Here is a 17,233-nt window from a genome sequence, read left to right as displayed (position 1 = left end):
AACTTATCCAAACCTGAATAAGTCCCATCAATCATTTTCTTCACTCTTGCTCCCAAGTTGGTATAAGGTTGCTAGAGAAAGTCTCCACAGTGTGTACATGGATTCTACACTAATCTGTGAACAAAGATCTAGAATCCTTTCACTCAACTCCCTTTAACTCCTGTCCTAGTCTAAGGTTCCTAGTGAACAGAGCCTGAAACAAAGATTGCATGCTAATGATTTATTTGGGAAGTGATACACAATGGCAATAGTAAAAATACAGTGAAGCAGAGAAAGGTGAATAGCAGTGTGAGGGATGCATCAGTTATGGTCCCTGCTTCATGAAGGGCCGTAGAGCAACAGTGGCGGGAATGTCCAACGGCTCAGCAGGATTCAGAGTAAATATTTAACAAGCAGCTCTCCAGGAAGGGGCTTCTCTCATAGCTCAGTTGGTAAAGAATCCACCTGCAATGCAGGAGACCCCAGTTCAATTCCTGGGTCAGGAAGATCTGCTGGAGAAGGGATAGGCTACCCACCCAAGTATTCTTGGGCTTCCCTTGTGGCTCAGCTTGTAAAGAATCCACCTGCAATGCAGGAGATCTGGGTTCGATCCCTGGGTTGGGAAGATCCTCTGGAGAAGGGAAAGGCTACCCACTCCAGTATTCTGGCCTGGAGAATTCCATGGATTGTATAGTCCATGGGGCCGCAAAGAGTTGGACACAACTGAGTGACTTTCACTCTCTTTCTCTAGGGAAGAAGAGTCCTGATATCTAGCATCTGCCAGTTTCCCTAGTGTAAATACTCCTAACACAGTCGATTTTAAGCTACCAAGTGACATCACTGAATGCAAAGTTGGGAAGAGATGCATACAAATAGTTCTTGCAAAACTGTAAGTTAGAGAAGGACAGATACCATATGATATTACTCATAGGTGGAATCTAAAAAACGATACAAAGAAACTTGTTTACAAACCAGAAATACACTCACAGATATATAAAACAAATTTAAGATCACCAAAGAGGAAAGTGGAAAATAGGGGCAAATTAGGCATTTGAGATTAACATATACACACTGCTATAAATAAAACAAATAACCAACGAAGGCCTACTATGTAGCCTAGGGAACTTTACTAATGCGAAAGTGAAGTTGCTCAGTCGTGTCAGACTCTTTGCGACCCGTGGACTATAGCCCACCAAGCTCCTCCGTCCTTGGGATTCTCCAGGCAAGAATACTGGAGTGGGTTGCCATTTCCTTCTTTACTAAATACTCTGTAATAACCTATATGGGGAAAGAATCTAGAAATGAGTGGATATATGTACATGTATGACTGAATTGCTTTGCTGTACACATGAAACTAACACATCATTGTAAATCAACCATCCATGCATGCAATTTCACCCCATAAGGAGATAACCACCTTCCACTTCTGGGCAGAAAACTGGGCCCCTTTGGTAGCTGGAGAATCCAGATTCCCCATTCTGCGAGGCTGGCTGACATCCCCCGAACAGGTTATTCTGTCCACCTGATAGGATAGTGAGAATCTTAATGACAAAAGAAAGGTTTTCTAAGTGAGCATCAGACTGAGATTAAAAAATGCTAACATTTGGAGACCACCTTCCTGGTCCCCTCACCCAGCTCTTTCATAGCCCTCCTTCTTACTGATTTCCAGTATTCTTCTGCACAGACCCCTGACCAACCAGGCAAACCATTTGTTCCTGCCTAGACTGAGTGACTTCACTTTCACTTTTCACTTTCATGCATTGGAGAAGGAAATGGCAACCCACTCCAGTGTTATTGCCTGGAGAATCCCAGGGACGGGGGAGCCTGGTGGGCTGTCGTCTATGGGGCCGCACAGAGTCGGACACGACTGAAGTGACTTAGCAGCAGCAGCAGGAATCATATGGCAAATCAGTTCAGTTCAGGAGCTCAGTCACGTCTGATTCTTTGCAACCCTACAGACTGCAGTACGCCAGGCTTCCCTGTCCATCACCAACTCCCAGAGCTTACTCAAAGTCATGTCCATTGAGTTGGCAACGCCATCCAACCATATCATCCTCTGTCATCCCCTTCTCCTCCCACCTTCAATCATTCCCTGCATCAGGGTTTTTTCAAATGAGTCAGTCCTTTGCATCAGGTGGCCAAACTATTGGAGTTTCAGCTTCAGCATCCGTTCTTCCAATGAATATTCAGGACTGATTTCCTTTAGGACGGACTGGTTGGATCTCCTTGCTGTCGAAAGGACTCACATCACAGTTCAAAAGCATCAATTCTTCAGCACTCTGTTTTGTTTATAGTCCAACTCTCACATCCATACATGACTACTGGAAAAACTATAGCTTTGACTAGACAGATCTTCGTTTAAAGTAATGTCTCTGCTTTTTAATATGCTGTCTAGGTTGGTCATAGCTTTTCTTCAAAGGAGCAAGTGTCTTCTAATTTCATGACTGCTGTCACCATCTGCAGTGATTTTGGAGCCCCCCAAAATAAAGTCTGTCACTGTTTCTATTGTTTCCCCATCTATTTGCCATGAAGTGATAGGACCAGATGCCATGATCTTAGTTTTCTGAATGTTGAGTTTTTAGCCGACTTTTTCATTCTCCTCCTTCACTTTCATCAAGGGGCTTTTTAGGTCCTCTTTGCTTTCTGCCATAAGGGTGGTGTCATCTGCATATCTGAGATTATTGATATTTCTCCTGGGAATCTTGATTCCAGCTTGTGCTTCATCTAGTTCAGCATTTCTCATGATGTATTCTGCACATGGCAAATAGAAGGGGAAAAACTGGAAGCAGTGACAGATTTTATTTTCTTGGGCTCCAAAACCACTGCGGGTGGTGACTGCAGCCATGAAATTAAAAGACACTTGCTCCTTGGAGGAAAACTGATAATAAACTTGCTGCTGCTGCTGCTAAGTCACTTCAGTCGTGGCCGACTCTATGTGACCCCATAGATGGCAGCCCACCAGGCTCCCCCGTCCCTGGGATTCTCCAGGCAAGAACACTGGAGTGGGTTGCCATTTCCTTCTCCAATGCATGAAAGTGAAAAGTGAAAAGTTAAAGTGAATTTGCTCAGTCATGCCCCACTCTGCGACCCCATGGACTGCAGCCTACCAGGCTCCTCCATCCATGGGATTTTCCAGGCAAGAGTACTGCAGTGGGTTGCCAGTGCCTTCTCCAGTTAGTCAGCATATTAAAAAGCAGAGACATCACTTTGCTTGATTTTTCCAGTAGTCATGTACAGACGTGAGAATTGGACCATAAAGAAGGCTGAGTGCCAAAGAATTGATGCTTTCGAATTGTGCTGTTAGACTCTGTTGTTCAGAGTCTGTTAGACTCCAAGGAAATCAAGTTAGTCAATCCTAAAGGAAATCAACCCTGAATATTCACTAGAAGGATGGATGCTGAAGCTCAAAGGCCCTGATGCTGGGGAAGACTGAAGGCAAAATGAGAGGAGGGCAGCCGAGGATGAAATGGTTAGATAGTACTACTGACTCGATGGATGTGAGTTTGAATAAACTCTGGGAGATGGTGAAGGACAGGTGTGCTGTAGTCCATGGGGTTGCAGAGTCAGGCATAACTCAGTGACCGAACAACAACAGGAATCAATACATATTTTGTATTTTGGAATTCAGACCACTTCCCTTCATACAAAGGGTACAACTAAGTGTATGTCTCAAAGCTCCACCTGCTAGGAAGATTCCCCTTTCCTCCTGTCCTCCAAGGCTCTCTTAGGTGGGGCTGAGATGCAAACCATTTCAATCACAGCCAACATTTTTTCAAGCCTATTAACTAGTCCTATGTCTTTTTCGCTGTTCTGTTGATTATAAGCAAATCACCCTTCGCCCAATACACACACACATATCAGCAATGAAGGCATGGTATGGGGTGAAGGAAGCTCCATTGTGGGAAAAGCATAGGTGGGTTATGAGGGAGCCTGGACTGTCTCTGCATATAATTCATCTGTGCTTTCTGGATCTGCTTGAGCTGGTTCTGGATGCATCATTTCCATACCACAATGAAGTGCTGTTGGGTCCATCCCAGTGTATAACTCAGTAAATCTAATAATGCTGAATTCATAATGGGTGGCTACGAAGAGTCACTTGAGCCCAGTGATCAGATGCTCTGTGTCCTTGATGACCAAGTAGTCAATCGGAAGCTGTTCTAAGAGCACAGAATGGTACTTCACCACATGCAGGTCTTATCCCAGTACCCTAAGGTTCTAACTTTGACTCTCCTTCAAGAGCTTGCTAGAAATGCCACAGAGCAATCTCATCCATTACAGACAGCTGGAGCACCACAGGATTTGCTGATACAGCCCAGGCATCCGAGAAGCTAACCCCACCAAACCACACAGAACTCCCTCTTGCTCTGTGCTTGATTCAAAACCAGAAAAATTGTAAATGGATCACAGCAGTATTACCAAATGCAGTGTAATCTTGCTTCCAGAATTCAAAGGGATCTAATAGTTATTTGGCTTCTTTCTTAATTGTAAATGTGGAAAGTAAAGTGAAAGTCACTCAGCTGTGTCTGACTCTTTGAGACCCCATGGACTGTACAGTTCATGGAATTCTCCAGGCCAGAATACTGGAGTGGGTAGCCTATCCCTTCTCCAGAAGATCTTCCTGAACCAGGAATTGAACCAGGGTCTCCTGCACTGCAGGTGGATTCTTTACCAACTGAGCTATCAGGGAAGCCCTTCTTAATGGTAGAAGTAACAAAGTACTACAGTCTTAGAGAGGATATGCCAGCATGCCCAAGGTGACTAAACTCCTAAAATCTTCCCAAGTGTGGTAGGATTGATGGATCTTCATGGTTTTCTCATACTCTGTGGCAGGCAGATGTCTTACCAAGACTCTAACTATTTCCTACTTTCTCAAGGCCAGTTAGCATGATATCATCAACAGGGTGCACTTTGTGATATTATATACAATATAAAGATGATTAAGGTCCCCATGGATGATGTTATGTTAAAAAAAAAGCAGGATAAGTTAAGAGATCAGGACAAAGATAATAAAGGTAAACTTCTGTCCTTGTCATGTAAATGCAAACTGCTTTTAATTCTCTCTATTAGAGTTCTGAGAAAAAATAATTTGTCAGTTAATACATACGTACCAAGTACAAGGGGCTGTGTTGGTTCATGTTCTTCAGTGATGATACCATATCCAGATAACAGTTGCAACTGAGTCTATCAACTAGTTTCCAGAAGTTCACTATCATCTGCTAAGATCCATTAGGTTTTGCTGAGACCAAACAAGTGAACTGAACAGATAGATGAGATGCCACCGTGGCTCTATCTTTCTGGTTTTGAACGAGACTACTCATCTCTGATACTGCATCAGGAACATGATCTGCTTCTGATTTACTACCTTGACTTGGGTGGGGAGTAGAGAGAGGCACTTTCAAGGAAGTGGTCATTTTCCTATACTTACAACCCTTATTTGCAGGTCAGGGAACAAATGGGTTACAGAACCCACTATATTGCTTTGCTAGAACTACCATAACCAGATACCATAGATGTAGCGGCTTAAACAAGGTAAATGGATTTTCTTACAATTCTGGAGGCTAGAAGTCCAAAACCGAGGCGTCAGCAGGTTTGCTTTCTTTTGAGGCCTCTCCCCTTGACTCGAAGATGGCCGCCTTCTTGTTGTGTTCTCTGTTCTGCATGCATCTGTGTCCAAGTCTCTTCTTATAAGGACCCCAGTCATTGAATTAGGGCCCACACTAATGAATGAGGGCTTGCCCTGATGGCTCAGGTGGTTAAGAGTCTGCCTGCAATGCAGGAGACCCACATTCAATCCCTGGATTGGGAAGAACCCCTGGAAAAGGGAATGGCTACCCACTCCAGTATTCTTGCTTAGAGAATTCTACGGACAGAGGAGCCTGGTGGGCTATAGTCCATGCGATTGCAAAGAGTCAAACACAACTGAGTGAATAACACGCTAACCTGTTTATTTAACTTAATTCCCACTTTAAAGACTTTAGTGCCAAATATGATTACTTTCTGAAATACTTAGGGGTTAGAGCTTTGAGGAATGAATTTTTTGCAGGGAGGAAACAATTCAACTCATACAAAGGCTTAGGTTGTCTTCTAAAATCCCATTATTATGAAATCACACTTAAAAATTCAATTTCAAAGAAAATTTTGAAGCTAGTTCATTTATTTTAGGGTTAGGTAGCTCCTGTTTCATTCAAAATCAGCTCATTCATAAATAGCCTAAAAATAAATTCTTAATTGGGCTCATGGCATGTATTTTTAAAAACACCAGATGGTGTACGCTGCCTAGTTCTTCCTCATACTCCCTGGCATTCTCTGGGTGCAGATTTATTAAAATGCAGCAAGCCTGGGTCAGTGTGTACAAATGGTTTTTCTAACATCTGGGTGCTGGAAAATTATTACTGAGGGAGCCGACACATGATGGTCCCCAGGTGCTCCTGAAGAATGGAGTCCCGTGCAGTTCCCAGGAGAGCTCAGTCTCACTGCTGGTGTTCGCACATTGAAAGCAAAGAGGAGCACTGAGTCAATTACCTGAATAATTACAGCTTGAATGAGCCCATCTTTTCCTTATCTAAGGATTTCAGGAGACTCTGAGGGCAGGGACTTAATATGAGATGTCTGGGAAGCTGTCCCACTTCTTCACTTTGCTTCCGGTATTCACACAGTCTTGATAACAATGGTTCTTAACAGGGATGTTTCCTGCCCTTCCCTCCCACCCTCAGCTGGGGACTTTTGGCAGGGTCTGGAGACATTGTTGATTGTTACAACTTGAGAGAGCTACTGGAATCCAGCAAATAGAGGCAATGAAGGCTGAAAACCAGCATACATACAATGCACAAGACAGTCTCCCACGATAAAAGAGTTCCAGTGCAAAACGTCCATATTGCCAACCATGTACTCTCTACAAATCTAGCTACAGTTCTGCTTTGTGACACCCAGAGTTGAGTGGGAGCCCTGGGGGCAATTAATAGGGTTAGTTTGCTCCTTGCTGATATTTGCTGAAATTATAAAACACATGTACTCAATAAAAAATGAAAAGAAAGGCAATCTTAATGTACTCCGTCCATCCCAAGTCACTTCAGTCGTGTCTGATTCTTCACGATCCGATGGATAGTAGCCCACCAGGTTCCTTTGTCCATGGGATTTTCCAGGTAAGAACACTGGAGTGGGTTGCCATTTCCTTCTCCAGGGGATTGTCCTGACCCAGGATATACTGTATCTCACTAATTTGGACTAGAACAAGAGTCCCAGGATACATATAGGAAACTCATTCAAAAATTGCAATTGTTTAAGTTTATTCTTAACAAATGAACTACACATTTGAAATTACAGCATAATGCTATATATATGCGCCATCTCTTGGGTCAAACTTGGACAGATTTAAGTGTTTCTGCCCTATGCCTTGTTTCATATTATGTATCTGAATTCTATATCTTAAAAAATCTTAATCTTGCAAAGCAACTATCATTTTAAGAAAACTACACGTTGTGTAGAACAGGGGGACTGCATCCTTCAAACCAAGTCCAGAAGTTTTCCTGGGGCATTAATTTTTCCTTAATGAAATGGGGGAAGTGATTTTACCTGGTAGGTTGTCATTCCTACCATAAGAAATTCAGTCATGTGTTTATGAGAAACATAATAGCCAGTCCTTAGATTGTGTAGCCTCATGAAATCGGAGAGATCCTACATCAAAGAATGTTATTTGTGGGACTCACCCGGTGGCCCAATGGTTCCACTTCAGGTGGTGGTGTTAGATCCCTTGTCAGGAAACTAAGATCATACTTGCCTCACAGAGTGATCTAAGAAATAAAAAAAAAAGAAATGCAATTTGTGATTCTTGCCTCACATTCTCATTTCACATCTCACAGAAGAAAGCACCCCCTGGTACAAAGGAAACCCCAGGTTTGATTCATTTCTCTAGGGCTTCCAAATTTGTCAGATTATAAGGATCAATGGAGGTGCTTAGTCAAAACACATTTTCACAGAGTCGTGGTTATTGTAAAACAAGCTTTCCAGGTGATGCTTATGATATACCAATGCTGGGAAATACCACCCTAGGACATGGGTCCACAAACTACAGCCCAGGGGCCAAAACTGTCCTAGCACCTATGTTTGTAAATAAACTTTTATTGGGACACATCACCTCCACTAATTTCTGTATTGTCGACACCTGCTTTCACATCATCACAATACAGCTGAGTAGTTGCATATGCCTGAGAAACCCACACTCTTTACTTCCTGGCCCTTTACAGAAATGTTTGCTGATACCTGCTCTCCACAAGGGATAAAGCAGGAAGTGACCGGAATGGGGAAAACTGACTCCTCTCTCCTAAGACTGCAAAAAGCACTTGCTCTGAAAGAGTCATTTATTTAATTTCCTTGGGAGTCAAGCAAGTTGAAGGAGCTCATTTGCTACTTCAATTCATCAAGACTTCTTCTGAGTCCAGAAATGCATTCAGAAATATTTTAAAACAGGAAGATCTCTGCCTTTGGGGAAATTGCCCAAATATAACAGAGAGAAGTTCCTTAAAGCAAAATTATGTGCTCAACTATATGCTACTTACTAGAAACTCATGTAAAGAAGATATGATGAGGTAAGGAAGGTATTGTGGTTAGATTTGAGATTATCCTGGGCATGGAAGGGGTAAGTAGTAAATATATGCTCAATTGATTGACTAATTTATTGGTCAATACATGTCATGAAGGGCTTCCCTCGTGACTCAGTGGTAAAGAATCTCCCTGCAAATGCAGGAGACGCAGGTTCGATCCCTGGTTCGGGAAGATCCCCTGAAGAAAGAAATGGCAACCCACTACAGTATTCTTGTCTGGGAAATTCCAGGGACAGAGGAGCCTGGAGGGCTACAGTCTGTGGGGCTGCAAAAGAGCAGGACACGACTTAGTGACTAAACAGCAACACATGTCAGGAGAGTTTGTATCTTGATGAGCAACAGGGAATCAGATTCCCAAACATAATCCCCAGTGAATCCCGCAAGTGGCTTAAAGCAGCAAATGTTTATTATCTCACACATTTTCTGAAGGTAATGATCTGGAAAGAGTTTAGCCTACTGGTTCTAGTTCAGGGTCTGTCATGAGATTGAGGTCAAGATATGGCCGGACGTTTCAGCTAAGGAGGGCTAAAGGACCCACTTCCAAGATGGTTCACTCACACAGCTCGAGGTGGGAACCTCTCTCTCTAGCTGGCAATGTTGTAGCCACGCTTCCGGGAAACAAACTCACTCAGAAGGACAATGCAGATAGTGGAGTGCTGTTTATTACATCAGGGGCCCAAGGCAGAGATTCCTCTTAGCCAAGGACCCTGACCAGTTTTTGTGAAAACCTTATATACCTTAAGTGTATGTGCCCAAACCCACCTCCCCAAATTCCCTGAAACTAGTCTGAACAGAGGAAGAGAAAGATACAATCAAAGTTAACTTGTGATTCTTATGCCTTAAACCTAGGTAGTTAACAGTGGACAATTATCAATAGGTTATCAATAGGCCTGTGGTCATACCCCAATAAACATAATAGAATTTATGATTCTATTCAGTTACACAGATAATTAGGGTATTCTTTTAGGTGACTGAGAGTCTAGGTATGAGCTCTGGGGCTCTTCCATCTGGGGGGTCTGGTTTTCCAGTTGATACGTCACTTCCATAGATCCTGGACATGTAGCTCAAAGTCCAGTCCAGCCCAAGATGGAGTCCTGCTTTCAAGATGGAGCCTGTTCTGTCTGTTTCCTCCTTCAGCAGTAGGCAGAGGGCCTTTGTTTGTTAGCACAGGACCTCGTTACAGGGCTTCTGAAGTGTTGTTATCAAATGGCCACTGGCTTCCAGCACAAGGTCCAAAGGAGAAAGAGAAATCAAGGAGGAAACTGCTATACCTTTAATGACCTAAAGTAGGTATACGATCATGTTTGCCATCTTCTGTTTGTTAGAAGTGAGGCCAAGCCATATGCAAGAGGATGGGAATTGGGCTCCAACATTTAGAGGGACAGGCTTCCCTGGTGGCTCAGCACCATCTGAGAATCCGCCTGCCAATGCAGGAGATGCACGTTTGATCCCTGGGTTGGGAAGATGCCCTGGAGAAGGGAATGGCAACCCACTCCAGTATTCTTGCTGGAAAGTCCCATGGACAGAGGAGCCTATAGTGGTCTATAGTCCATGGGGTCACAAAAGAGCTGGACATTACCTAGCAACTAAACAACAACAATAAAAACATTTAGAAGGAGAAGTGTTGAGGAACTTATGACCATATGGCAAAACCACCACAGATACTGTCAGTAGACACGAGTCAAAAGCAAGAACCTGGGACTAGACTAAAGAATTGACAGTCTTCTCAGCAGGGTCAGGAAGATGTAGTTTGTTCCCGTTTGTAAATTCCAAAACTGCCAGCCATCATTAATCAACAGATTATCTTGTGGATTTTTCAACTGGCCTCTTGTCATAAACCAGCACAAGGATGTTGTCTCTGGATTTAACAAGATAAAGAAAGGTCAGTCCTATGACTTTCTCTTTCTACATGTTCCTTCTCTATTGCCAGAGAAAAATGGGAGGTGAGGAGGGAAATGCAATGTTTTTTTTCCCTTTCATGGCTCCAATGTGCATATTGTTAAATCATGCAGGAAAATTAGAAACTTAATGATAAAATACTGTGAAGATAAAGGATATAGTCTTGGAAGTCATTTACAGTAAGAGGCATGAAATCCTTATTTTTCACAGGCATTTAATAATAGACTTTACAGGTAAGTAATTAGTTGCATTTATGGTATTGAATTGGTATTTATACAGCTGTATCTTTATTCTTAAAACTTTCAAAAGTGTCATCATCCATTAACATATATGTTTAATATTATAAGTCACTGGTGATGAATCACAGTCACAGCCCAACTTATTACCACATTTTAAAAGATGTTTCTAATAGTACCATTAACTAATTAACTTATTCAACCATTTCTCAAGTCTGTTTTCCTGGCCTCTATCTGTGGTTTTGGTCATACAGTACTTTCACACCACTCTTTTGGGGAACTATTTCCTCAAATTCCTTAAGAGAAATCACTTCTGGCAAACAGTTGAAGACTTGCTTGGGGTTGATACCACCCTTAATTCAAGGGTGAACTCAGATAGCCTTCAGTCAATCAGTGTATCTTACCCCTCTGGCAGCAGAGATAACAGTGAGCTCGGGACCCTAATAAGGTCAATGAGAAACAGGATCTGGGCTCTTTTTCAATTATTGTGGGAAAAAAAAAAAAAAAAAGCTTAGCTCATTTCCTTGGGAGGCATTTTGGTGTCATGTGGGAGTGCTTTGCTCTGAAGCAAAGAATAAGGATGAACACACAGTTATGGGCTTCACTGGTAGCTCAGGTGGTAAAGCAATGTGGGAGACCTGGGTTCAGTCCCTGGGTCAGGAAGATCCTCTGGAGAAGGAAATGGCAACCCACTCCAGTACTCTTGCCTGGAAAATTCCATGGATGGAGGAGCCTGGTAGGCTACAGTCCATGGGATCACAAAGAGTCGGACACGACTGAACAACTTCACTGGTTAACACACAGAAGGAACAGAGGGACACACAGAAGTGGATCGTAGTAACACCAGATGAGCCCCTGGACCAAGACTTAACTAAGGCCAGAGGTGAATATTCTTCCCCTTAAAAGATAGCAAAATCCTAACTGATAAAATATTTGTTTCATTTAATTGGGCTCTTTTTTGTTTATCCATATATTTGCTTTCAAAATCTTCATGTGAAGACAGCACAAATAATATGACTGGGCATTCCCTGGGCCATGTCTCAAGTAAATATTACTACAGTTGAGTTGTCTCATTTCTATGTGGACTTGGAATGGGAGAGTATGAATTTTTTTTAAGCACTGTCTCCCTGTGAGACATGGTGTTTGAGGTTTGTGTCTGTCATGCTTATAGTGCATTCAAAAACACTCACTAAATTCAATCTTTGAATTAAGCTGTAACCAAGCTTGTATATTCATTAGAGAAGAAAAATTCTCCTTGAAGAAGTTCAAATTGTTTATTGATTTTCATTTCTGTGTTCAAAGGAAGCCTGGGTAAGTCTGTCTCAGCACAGTGCCCATGGGACTAAAGAGCCAAGAAGTGCATCACATTGAAACCCAACTGAGGAGCTACCAACCAAAATGGGAGGATTCTTCTAAAACTATATTAATAAATAGTAAGAGGATGAGATTTCCAGTTCAATAAAGTTTATTCTTAACAAGGAATAACACATTTGACACCATTGGCAGTAAATGACAATTTAAGAGAAAGCTTAGGGGGGAAAAATGAAAAGAAGAGAAGTAGAAACCATTTGGGCAGCTTCCTTTGCCTATGACTAGCAGCAAAAAAGAGGAATTTTAAATAAATCACTTCTTTTTTTACTTTAATGATTTAACTTCTGGTCTGGTAACTCCACTGCATCACCCATTGGGAAGAGGTATACAGTGGTTCACAAAGACAATAATGTGACTGTCCCACTTGGTAATGATCACAAAGATGAATACCATCTAGGCATCTCTGAAAATGAGATTTACTAGTGTATGAAAAAGAGTACAAATATTTTTGGTATCTTGGAGCAAAATCCAAAAATTAACTTTTAAAACTGAACATGAAGGTTGTTGAATTTTTATAACTCCTTGATAGATGTTTGCTATCAAAAAAAGTCACTGCACCCTGATACACAGATGATGCAAAATATTCTCCTTTTGCCTTAATTTCTTTTTTAAAATAAAATTAAACATGTCTCATTTTACTAAATATAAAACTAGGCCTAGAAAGATACATCTTCTCTCCCAGATTCAAGATTGTAGCTAACAAGGTTTTGAAAAAAAAAAAATCTACTTTTGAGTTTTTTCTTGCTTCTGAAAGATTCAAGAAGATAATGGGCCAAAGTTAGTTCTAAAAGCAACCAAATTTTGTATTAGAAAATTATATAAACCAAATGCGTGCCTCTGATATATAAAATAAGAAAGGACCCTTGCCAGTTCTATTTCTTGAAAAGTCAGTCTTTGAAGTCCAAGGTTTTTAGGCATGAGCTACCCATTTTCCTTGTTGGCCCTGCAACAAATTTTTCTCTTCTCCAAACAAATAAAACAAAAAAGAAAAGAAAAAACAGAAATCTTAGTTTTTAGCCCAATTCCGCCAATACTATCTATAAGACTTGGAGAAAAATATTTCATCTCTGTAACTTTCCTCATCTGTAAACCAAGGGGGAAAGCATTGGATACGGCTCAAAGGGATGTTCTGATGATGAAATATGATAATATTGGCAAAAATATTTTACAAAAACAAAGGCATGCAGAACTATAAATTTCACGAGCAGGAAACAGGCCAGTGTTATATTGTTGTTGTTTAGTTGCTAAATTACGTCTGACTCTTTATGACCCAGTGGACTGCAGCACACCAAGCTTCCCTGCCCTGTCCTCCACCAATTCCTGGAGATTGTTCAAACTCACGTCAATTGAGTTAGTGAGATCATCCAATCACCCTGTCCCCCGTCATCCACTTCTGCTGCTGCCTTCAATCTTTCCAAGCATCAGAATATTTTCTAATGAGTCAGTTCTTTGCATCAGGTGGCCAATCTACTGAAGCTTCAATTGCAGCATCAGTCTTTCCAATTAATATTCAGGACTGATTTCCTTTAGGATTGACTAGTTTGATCTCTGTGCTGTCCAAGGGACTCTCAAGAGTCTTCTCCAATACCACAGTTCCAAAGCATCAATTCTTTGAAGCTCAGCCTTCTTTATGGTCCAACTCTCACATCCATACATGACCACTGGAAAAACCATGGCTTTGACTATAAAGACCTTTGTTGGTAAAATAATGTCTCTGCTTTTTAATATGTTGTCTAGGTTGGTCATAGCTTTTCTTCCAAGGAGCAAGCGTCTTTTAATTTCATGGCTACAGTCACCATCCACAGTGATTTTGGCGCCCAAGAAAATAAAGTCTGTCACTGTTTCCATTTTTTCCCCATCTATTTGCCATGAAGTGATGGGACTGGGTGCCATGACGTTAGTTTTATGAATGTTGAGTTTTAAGCCAGCTTTTCAATCTCCTCTTTCACCTTCATCTAGAGGTTCTTTAGTTCCTCTTCACTTTCTGCAGTAAGGGTGGTATCATCTGCATATCTAAGGTTATTGATATAATCAGATTGATTATATTCTTTGTGGCCAAAGATGGAGAAGCTCTATACAATCAGCAAAAATAAGACCGGGAGCTGACTTACTGCAAAATACAGACTTAAGTTGAAGGAACGAAAACTACTAGGCCATTCAGGTATGACTTAAATCAAATCCTTTACAGTGTAAGTGACAAATACAGTGGAAGTGACAAATAGATTCAAGGGTTTAGATCTGATAGAGAGAGTACTTGAAGAACTATGGGGGGAGGTTCATAACATTGTATAGGAGGCAATGGGCAAAACCATCCCAAGAAAAAGAAATGTAAAAAGGCAAAATGGTTGTCTGAGGAGGCATTACAAATAGCTGAGAAAAGAAGAGAAGTGAAAGGCAAAGGAGAAAAGGAAAGATATATCCATTTGAATGCAGAGTTCCAATGAATAGCAAGGAGAGATAAGAAAGCCTTCCTCAGTGAACAATGCAAAGAAATAAAGGAAAACAATAGAATGGGAAAGACTAGAGATCTCTTCAAGAAAATTAGAGATACCAAGAGAACTTTTCATGCAAAGTTGAGCACAGTAAAGGACAGAAACAGTATGGACCTGACAGAAGCAGAAGATATTAAGAAGTGGCAAGAATACACAGAAAAACTACACAAAAAAGATCTTCATGACCCAGATAACCACCATGGTGTGATCACTCCCCTAGAGCCACACATCCTGGAAAACGAAGCCAAGTGGGACTTAGGAAGCATCACACAAGCAAAGCTAGAGGAGGTGATAGAATTCCAGCTGACCTAGCTCAAATCCAAAGTGCTACTCAATATGCCAGCAAATTTGGAAAACTCAGCAGTGGCCACAGGACTGGAAAAGGTCAGTTTTCATTTCAATCCCAAAGAAGGGCAATGCCAAAGGCTGCTCAAACTATTGCATAGTTGCACTCATTTCACATACTAGCAAAGTAATGCTCAAAATTCTTCAAGTGAGGCTTCACCAGTACGTGAACTGAGAAATCCCAGATGTTCAAGGGGATTTATAAAAAGCAGAGAAACCAGAGATCAAACTGCCAACATCCTCTGGATCATAGAGAAAGCAAGAGGATTTCGATCAAACTGCCAACATCCTCCGGATCATAGAGAAAGCAAGAGGATTTCAGAAAAACATCTACTTCTGCTTCATTGATTATGCTAAAGCCTTTGACTGTGTGGATCTCAACAAACTGTGGAAAATTCTTAAAGAGATGGGAATACCCGACCACCTTGCCTGCCTCTTGTGAAACCTGTATGCAGGTCAAGAAGCAACAGTTAGAACCAGATATGGAACAATGGACTGGCTCCAAATTGGGAAAGGAGTACATCAAGACTGTATATTGTCACCCTGTTTATTTAACTTATATGCTGAATACATCATGAGAAATGCCAGGCTAGATAAAGCTCAAGCTGGAATCAAGATTTCTGGGAGAAACATATGTGTGTGTGTATATATATATATATATATTTTTTAATATCTTTTCCCATTATGGTCTGTCATAGGACATTGAATATATTCCCTGTGCTATAGAGTACAGTCTTATTTTCTTACTGGTACCAACCACCAAGAAGCTCTGTGATCTCTTCACTATTCCACCAGCCGCGTCACCAGACACTGCTTTCCTCATCCTTTATGCAGGAGGGTATCAATCAGTATACAGTTTTCTTCGGGCATCACACAAGTTTCTTTAATGTCTTTGAGCCTGGCTATGCTAAGAGTCAGACAAGACTGAGCTACTTCACCCTCACTTTTCACTTTCACGCATTGGAGAAGGAAATGGCAACCCATTCCAGTGTTCTTGCCTGGAGAATCCCAGGGATGGGGGAGCCTGGTGGGCTGCTGTCTATGAGGTTGCACAGAGTCGGACATGACTGAAGTAACTTAGCAGCAGCAGCAGCAGCAGCAGCAGCAGCATGCTGTCTGAAGGCCTGGCCCAGGGACCCACTTGCCTAGTTTTCATCCCCCTGACACTTTTCTCCAGGCCCTTCCCAGACTGAGCTATGGACTTTGCCCTGTACACACTGCTCCCCAGGCCGTCAGAGTACTGGCCACATACTAGTGACAATACCTGCTAGCACTTCTGTCCTTCTCAGAAAGCTATAATACATTTGAATCAGTTCTAATGAGGTGGATGAAACTGGAGCCGATTATACAGAGTGAAGTAAGCCAGAAAGAAAAACACCAATACAGTATACTAACACATATATATGGAATTTAGAAAGATGGTAACGATATGTATGCGAGACAGCAAAAGAGACACAGATGTACAGAGCAGTCTTTCGGACTCTGTGGGAGAGGGAGAGGGAGAGGGTGGGATGATTTGGGAGAATGGCATTGAAACATGTATAAGATCATATAAGAAACGAATCGCCAGTCTAGGTTCGATGCAGGATACAGGATGCTTGGGGCTGGTGCACTGGGATGACCCAGAGGGATGGTATGGGGAGGGAGGTAGGAGGGGGTATCAGGATTGGGAACACGTGTACACCCGTGGCAGATTCATGTTGATGTATGGCAAAACCAATACAGTATTGTAAAGTAAAATAAAGTAAAAAAAAAAAAAGAAAGTTATAAGTGCTCTTGAAAGAGAGAGACTATTTTTTGATCCTTGATTCTCCAACAACTAACAGGATGGCTGGGATATTATAGATATTCAATAAATGCTTCTTGCAGTGAAATGAATTAAACTCCTGCCCTTCCTCCGCACTTAACTCTTGAAATTCTCCAATCTGAAGCCACTAAGCAAGCAGTCTTCTTGCTTTGTACCACAGAAACTCTTTATCCCTCCAGGAGGCAAACTCAATGAGGACTTGGCTGAATCCCCGTTGCCTAGAACATCCAAGCATATATTAAGTGTTTAAATATTTATGGAATTTCAATACTGCATCTAAATTTATGGTTTTCCAATATTAGGTGGGCTCAAAACATCAAAAAAATTTTTTGGCACTTGAACAAGCTTTTCTCTTTTTTTTCCATCAGAGATTCTCCAAAATGCTCTCAATCCCTTGAGCTTTCTAACACACCTCCAACTGACACCCTGCTCTCCCCTTTCTTGGATAAAGTGGAATGATGGAGTATGTATTTCTCCAGTCTCCCTTACCATAATTCGTTAATG

General features: G+C 41.6%; 1 long non-coding RNA gene across 1 annotated transcript in view; it reads right to left on the bottom strand.

The window, feature by feature from the left end:
- Positions 1-17,233, bottom strand: part of LOC138415996 (uncharacterized) — a 229,284-nt gene that overhangs the window by 134,423 nt on the left and 77,628 nt on the right. The window contains exon 2 of the long non-coding RNA XR_011247472.1: positions 7,686-7,769. This is a non-coding gene — a long non-coding RNA (uncharacterized lncRNA). The remainder of the gene's footprint in view (positions 1-7,685; positions 7,770-17,233) is intronic.

Source organism: Ovis canadensis, chromosome 12 (assembly GCF_042477335.2).
Source record: "Ovis canadensis isolate MfBH-ARS-UI-01 breed Bighorn chromosome 12, ARS-UI_OviCan_v2, whole genome shotgun sequence".
Lineage (NCBI taxonomy): Eukaryota > Metazoa > Chordata > Mammalia > Artiodactyla > Bovidae > Ovis > Ovis canadensis.
This window is presented reverse-complemented; position numbering and strand designations above follow the sequence as displayed.